The sequence below is a fragment of the Phaseolus vulgaris genome, chromosome 8 (genome assembly GCF_051622355.1).
Source record: "Phaseolus vulgaris cultivar YP4 chromosome 8, ASM5162235v1, whole genome shotgun sequence".
Lineage (NCBI taxonomy): Eukaryota > Viridiplantae > Streptophyta > Magnoliopsida > Fabales > Fabaceae > Phaseolus > Phaseolus vulgaris.
In genome coordinates this window covers 19,326,016-19,333,148 of record NC_143505.1, presented here as the reverse complement: position 1 = coordinate 19,333,148, position 7,133 = coordinate 19,326,016, and the positions used below count along the sequence as shown (strand labels likewise).

The 7,133-nt window shown below is 34.5% G+C and overlaps 2 long non-coding RNA genes across 3 annotated transcripts; both read right to left on the bottom strand.

Moving 5' to 3' along the window:
* Nucleotides 1-2,871: 2,871 nt before the first annotated feature.
* LOC150025492 (uncharacterized) lies at nucleotides 2,872-5,730 on the bottom strand. 2 transcript variants are annotated; one of them, XR_016514562.1, is made up of 3 exons: nucleotides 5,643-5,730; nucleotides 3,585-3,715; nucleotides 2,872-3,219 (listed from the first exon to the last, which is right to left on the bottom strand). It is a non-coding gene; the product is annotated as an uncharacterized LOC150025492 (long non-coding RNA). The 2 variants fall into 2 exon arrangements; XR_016514563.1 differs by lacking the exon at nucleotides 2,872-3,219 and adding an exon at nucleotides 3,226-3,368.
* A 284-nt stretch (nucleotides 5,731-6,014) lies between these two features.
* Nucleotides 6,015-6,309, bottom strand: LOC150025491 (uncharacterized). The gene is made up of 2 exons (XR_016514561.1): nucleotides 6,184-6,309; nucleotides 6,015-6,096 (listed from the first exon to the last, which is right to left on the bottom strand). It is a non-coding gene; the product is annotated as an uncharacterized LOC150025491 (long non-coding RNA).
* Nucleotides 6,310-7,133: the final 824 nt, after the last annotated feature.

The following is a 7,133-nucleotide window of genomic DNA, read 5'->3' as shown; positions in this document are numbered from 1 at the left end:
ATAGGACTACTAAGAATTGTTGACAAATATGGATTCACATGACTTGACACAACATTTATAGATTCAGAAAATAAAGACTCAAAGCATAAAATGAAGCAATTATAAGAAAGCAATAAGGACTCAATTTCCTAAAAGAAAAACAGCCACACAATGGTGTAAGGAATCCTATCACAAGCTGCACAGAATTTGTTCAAGATCAATTGAACAATTGTGCTTTGGTTGGATCTTCCATAAGCACACCAAGAACAATTTAAAATATAAAAACAGCAAGACAAGTAAGGAATTGAAATGACAAAGATGAAATAAAGAAGAACTGAAATTAAAAGACCAAGCTACTCATCTTGAAGAACCAAAAGCTCATGATACCAAATGATGGCATTTCATGTGTTCTTCTTGAATCAAAGTAGTAAAACGTGATGCGGAAGCAATGGGTGAGTGAAACAAAGCCCTCCTAGGAGTTGTGTTGGCTTTGAAGGTGCATGAGGAGTGTGATGTTTGAGTGGTTCGGCCAGCTCAAGGGAGAAAGGTGAAAGGATTGAAGTTTATAGCCTAGATTTCTAGGAGAAGTAAAGCTAGTGCACAAAAATGGCAGCATAACAATACTCAATTAAACTTGTCAAATACAATGAGTTAGCCTTCCTATTTATAGGCTAGTTTGGGACGTAAATGATAAGCTACATTACAAGGAAAAGAAAACCAAAATTAAATCTAAATTCTAGGGTGCAATGACCGGCCATACACAACCCTAGTTTCTAGAAGGTTTCCATCAAAAATGCTTTCTACACTATCCTATCTACTAAGTACCCCCAATGGGCCTTTATGCAAACATATACAAAGCCTTCTCTCTTCCATCCGTGGCCTCATTTGCTTGTGTTTGAATATGTTTGGCCATTGATCTTGTAAGGGGACCTAGACGGTCTAGCTCCAAGGGTAGCCTCCCTCCTTCACGTCCTAGACGCTCACCTTCACGTCCTAGACGCTCTCCTTTACGTCCTAGACGCTCACCTTGGTCTTGGTCTTGGTCTAGACGCTCTCATTGGCTTGCTTGGGTAGGTGTGCTTGGCCCTCCTCCATCATTACATGTCCAACAAGGTGGACATGCGTTGTTGCCAGCATTGAAAATTATGACTGGTTAAGACTTCAATTTTTTAGACGTCCTGAAACAATTTTGCAAAAATGGTTTGAGTTGCGGAAACGACATTTGACGTCTCTAGTGTAGAATTGTTGTTGTTGTTGTTTGTGTTGTCAACCATAAGTTCTTACTATTGTAGTAAATTTAAGGTGAAAACACGAACAAAGTTGATTTCTTGAGGTGAGTGATCATTGTCCCTAAGAACTTATTCGTGGTGTATTGCGCAAGTCCCCTAAGATACAACAACAACTTCTAAAAAAATACTGAGGATAACTGAACTAGCAAACATCTCTTAAGAAAGTAAGAACACAGGATATCGAAAATTATTTAAAAAAGAAAAGAGAAAGAATGAAGGAGAGAAAAGGAGAAAGATGGTCGTGAGAGAGATGTCTTTGAGGAGGCGGACGAAACCCTTATTTATAGAGTGGGAAAAAATGTAACAGCCCCAAAACTGTTGCAGCTCCAAAACCAACATCGATGGCACTGCTTCCCGTCCTAATAGCACAACATCCCGAGAAGAACGGAGGAGATTCGAAAGTCTGAGTCGTGCGCACAGAGAACCTGCCTTAGCAGAGATCATGAGTTGTAGAAGAGGATCCCACGTCTGAGAAGCGCTCAAAGATAATCTAGACAATTGCACAGAGGTTGCTAGAAAAAACACAACAACAAAATTCGATGAAAAAAGTTATATCTTTGTCTTTTGCGATATCTCACATACGATTTTACAAGAGCACCCTTAATAAATTATATATTGGCTATATTTCCAAACAGTAGGAACATATATATCATCATTGTTGGAGCTGCAACCTGCAGGGAATTCAACTAACTGAACTTCAAAATCCAATAAAAGTAGTTCAAGAAGTTCTAATTCAAATTTAACTTCCATTTGTTTATATTGTATTCCATTTAAGCAGAGTACATTATGTGTTAGCAGCATGACATTGCTACACTATTGCATCAAGGTAACTACACATTTCTCACTTCACTACAAAAAAAAAAAACTAATTTACCTACGGACCAAATCCGTATGTAACAGCAAAAATCCGTAGGTAAATCAGCATTACCTACGGATTTCCCACGGAAAAAAATTCATATGTAATGTTGGCGTCGGTAATTTACCTACGAAATATGAACCGTAGGTAACAACAATCCATGGGACTGCAGTCCATAGATAACACCCACGAACAGCAGTCCGTAGGTAACACCCACGAACAGCGGTCCGTAGGTAACACCCACGAACAGCAGTCCGTAGGTAACACCCACGAACAGCAGTCCGTAGATAATTCCCACAAACAGTAGTCCGTAGGTAATACCCATCGACTGCACCCACGAACAGCAGTCCGTAGGTAATACCCACGAACAGCAGTCTGTAGGTAATACCCATGAACAGCAGTCCGTAGATAATTCCCACAAACAGTAGTCCGTAGGTAATACCCATCGACTGCAGTCTGTAGGTAATACCCATCGACTGCAGTCCGTAGGTAAAATTTACACACATTACCCACCAACTCTATTCCATGAGTAAAACAATAGATAATCTTACATGCATCAAAATATCCATTCATACGTTTAAATGAATGCATTTTTTACAATTGTATAATATTCAATAGATGAAATAATTGAACATATATTAATTGAATAATTTATTATCAAACATCGTCCAATACATCTTACATAAAATAAAACACATTTAATTTCAAATTCAAATACATCATAATTGAAGTCTCTCATTCTTTTCCTTATAATTTCTGACATGTTTCTTTAGCCGCAAAAAGTGTTGTGAATCATGACAAAAACTCAAAGCATGAACCATTGATACTGACTAGAGCACCTCTGATCTTGGTTGGGGAAGCTTCATAGATGTATAGAGGGGTAGTCATGGATGCCATTCCAACTCCCAAACCAACTAAAACTCTTACCATAATGATCACCAATGAAACAGGCACAACAGCCATAACCAAAGAACCAAGAAAGAATGCAACATCAGGCACCAAAATATATCTCTTTCTCCCTAGCTTGTCATTCATCCACCCTCCAAATGCAACACCAATTATAGTAGTTGCCACAGTCATACTTACAATGGTTTCCTGCAGAATAGTGGATTAAAACAATCAATATTTCCACCCCCATTAGTTTCAAACGGAAGAAAGCAAAGCAAACTTAATTTGGAGCCAAGTTCTCTTGTCAACTTAGTCAAATTCATCACGGATGTATAACAAGGCCCTGGAAATCACCCCTGAATGTGAGTAATTTAGTCAAAACAAATGTCATTTAAAGTGATCAAAGCAACGTCTTTCATAACCATTCACTGCATGTTTGTTTGTCAAAACTATCTTATAGATTGTCTCAGGTTAAGGAATTATTTTAATTAAAAAAATCAATTTCGTTCAGAATCAAGCTCAATCCAACACATAATAAAGGTGATTTGAACAAGGCTTTTTTTTTATGTAACCTGTATCATAACCAAAGAGAAGGCCTCTTATGCCCGGAGATAAAGCAAGGCGCATGATGTAAGGTGATTCAGTTGTCCTATGCTAGCATTCTTTGAACTTGGTTTTGTCTGCTACTCTTTCCTCCATCACGCTTGAAACATACACAAGTTAGAGATGATGCATGAAAGTGAACTGCATGTCAAAAACTCAAAATGGAATATGTAAAACTAGAGAAGAAAAACATGGTTTTCAAAGGAACTTGATTGATAATTAAGATCATATAAATAAAAGGAGTATAATCGTTTTAACTTTTAGAAACATTTTTTTATTTATTCTTTTTTAAATATCAAGATATTCTTAATTTAATTAATACAAAGAGAGAAAATTAATATGCACTTTACACCAAATCCATGTCTTCTTGTCTTCTTAAGTAAAATTTATGACTATAAAAAATAAAGTTATCTAAAGTCAAACACATGGAATAAAACTATCATCCAAGATGATCACGGGATAATATTGAAATGAGACAAAGAAGAAAAAGAATAAATGTATTTAACATTACAATTCACACCAATTTATTGCACTATAACTACTGCAGTATATACCACAACCTTATGCTCTATACCTTTTAAATTCACTGACCTTATCTATGTCCTCAATTCATTGGCCTTTTCTATGTTCCAGATACACTAGCTGTGTCTTTGTCTTGGATGTATTGCCCATATTTCCTTATTTATATATACAATTTTTTTCTATTGTCCCTATGTTAAAAATGAAAGTTGATCCATATTTGTATCTTGGCAAGATCAATTTTAATTAAATTTTATTGACAATTGTTTTCTAAGTGCATACATACCAAAATTCAATTTTAGTATATACATATATATATATATAACATTCTCTATTTGTTTATTTTGAATATTCAAAATAATACAATTTTTTTCTATTGTCCCTATGTTAAAAATAAAGTTGATCCATATTTGTTAAAAATGAAAGTTGATCCATATTTCCTAAGTACTTACATACCGAAATTCAATTTTAGTATCTCACAATAATTTTTTTCTAATTTCTGAATTTTAAACTTTAAACTAAGTCACAGTAAGTAGGTGTAGTATTTGTTATTATATGCATATTTATTAGATAACTATTAATACAAATATTCATGGAAAGTTTTATATTTTACAAAGCAACAAAACATAACAAAATCCAATATCAAACCATGTGTGGCTAAGTAGATGTAACTCATTAAAAATATAAAAACGGTAAAACTACTGTTATGTTTTCTTGTGTGATTGATAAGTTTTAAGACACTACTAAGCTGTATTTCAAAAATTAATAGCTGAGGGTGTCATTTCCCAAATAAATTTCAAAAGTAAATTTAAGTTTATTACATACATTCTCTTATCTTCTCAAATAACTAATTGTACACTGTATAAAATATTCTTTTAGCAAACAATGACTCAACTTCTTAGGCATAACAAATAATTTTTTGTCATTTTTAAATTTTTTGACCTTTAATACTTGTTAGACACAACCTCCATGCATTTGTCTATAAATCAACACCTAACTTGAACTAAACAAAAAAGTTGGACTGCATTTCTTAGCTTATCAGCAATCATCTTGCTTTTAATAGCATACCATAAATCTGGTTGATTGATATTGCAGCTAGCTAGATTTAACAACAGGCACAACTGATTCTAAAGGTAATTGTTCCAGTATGAAGGCTACAATTGACTTCTCCCATTCCTCACGTGTCCTAGTCAAAAACACAATTTTCAACAACTGGAATATTGAACCCGTGGTTCACCCTCCAACAGTCATGGAGGAGCATCTGATTCTCAAGTTGCAGAGGACCACATATTTTCTAGCCACCGTGACAATTAACCAACTAACTTAACACCTAAAATATGATTATTCACACATAAAAGCATAATAGATTTTGCAAATTGTCTGCAGCAAAATACTCTAAAATTTTGGATTTGTTATGTCATATAAACTTGCAGTACAATAATAAAAATAAAAATTGAAAGTAAACTGCAACAAACCAAGAGTTAATATTATTTTAAAAAGGAAAATACCTCTCCATTATCAGTCACATAACTATTGCAATCATGTCTTTCTTGATTCGAATATCAACTTTTGCTCCAACTCCTTTACCAATTCCATGTACTCTGCCATTTCAGTTTCTACAGGGTACCATCATACAACTCCATATAAGATACTGAGCAAACATTAGAGATGTTACCCCTAAAAAGCCTAAAAGTTAGCATATTCGGTGATTAAGTTTTTAATAGAATGGGACATAAAGGTTTTGCACGGATACAAAGTAAAGAAACGTAGACAACCTATATATAAAAATGCAAAGGCATACATCTTCTGAACAAGTTATTTCAAACAAGTTTGGTCAACAACAAGAATCAAAAGAAGTTACTACACCAAAATGCAGTTACCCAAGTCAAATGAGTCCACACTACATCACGCACTCCTGTCGTTGTTCAAGGTCACACTGAACACATCTCACACCAAGAATCACTGCTTGTTCAAAAGGGGATTAGATGGTAAAACTGAAATGGAGAAAGAAAAACTCAAAAACGTTTGATTCAAATCAAATAATCTTACCTCTGATGGTAGGGTTTGACTCGTCAATGGATGCGGAAGCTATTCTCTGCCACTTCATTGTTACGATTTTCGCAGTTAGGGTTTGATTCGAAAACTGTTTTCTCTCAAATGGGGAAGATTCACTCTTGGATGTGTTGAACCAAGTGGTGTTCAAGTTTTGAAGAATCCAAACCCTTTGAAGGATGTTGAAGCCTTGGTTGTGCTTGATGTTGTTGTGCTGGTTTAGCTTAGTTATGGGGTAATTTATATGTTGTAATCCACCCTTTGATTAAATCTAAAGCATTAGCATTCTCAATCTTTGTTAAAGTAAAATGTTTTCAAATTAGGTTAAAACAACCGATTATTTTGTCGAAACAACTGATTGTTTATACTTAGGTTTTTTGAGAAAAAGATTGAAAACTGTTTTTTAAATGGTTGAACTGTTAAGTACCAAAACAACCGATTGATTCGAGGAAACAACCGATTGTTTGTTTTGGGACCATAACAGAAAAACTGTTTTCTGTTTGACTGAGCTTTAAATGATTTAACTGCTTACGCTCCGGTCATTAAATGCTTTGACCAATCTTTTAATGCAATTTAAGAGTTTGTTAAGATTTGATAACAAACTACGTCTTTGAATATATTCAGAAAAACAGATTTGAGATTTAAGAATCTTTGACAAGTTTTTCTTAAGATTTTTTGAGTTTTTCAAAGAACAGAGATTGCTAAGAGTTTGTGATTGATCAAAGTGTATGGAATAGGATTCTGCTTGTATTGATTTCCGATTATCTTCTGTAACAAGTGTAATCCTTGTACTCTATTGAACAAGTATTTGTTTCTGTGTTTGCTGAGATTGACTGTGTGTTCTTGAGGGGATCAAGATCAGCAATCTTAGTGTTGGTGTGTTGACCAAGGAGAGTGTGTTTCTTGAGGTGTTCAAGGTCATTCTCTTGGTTGTTGTGTAAGTGATC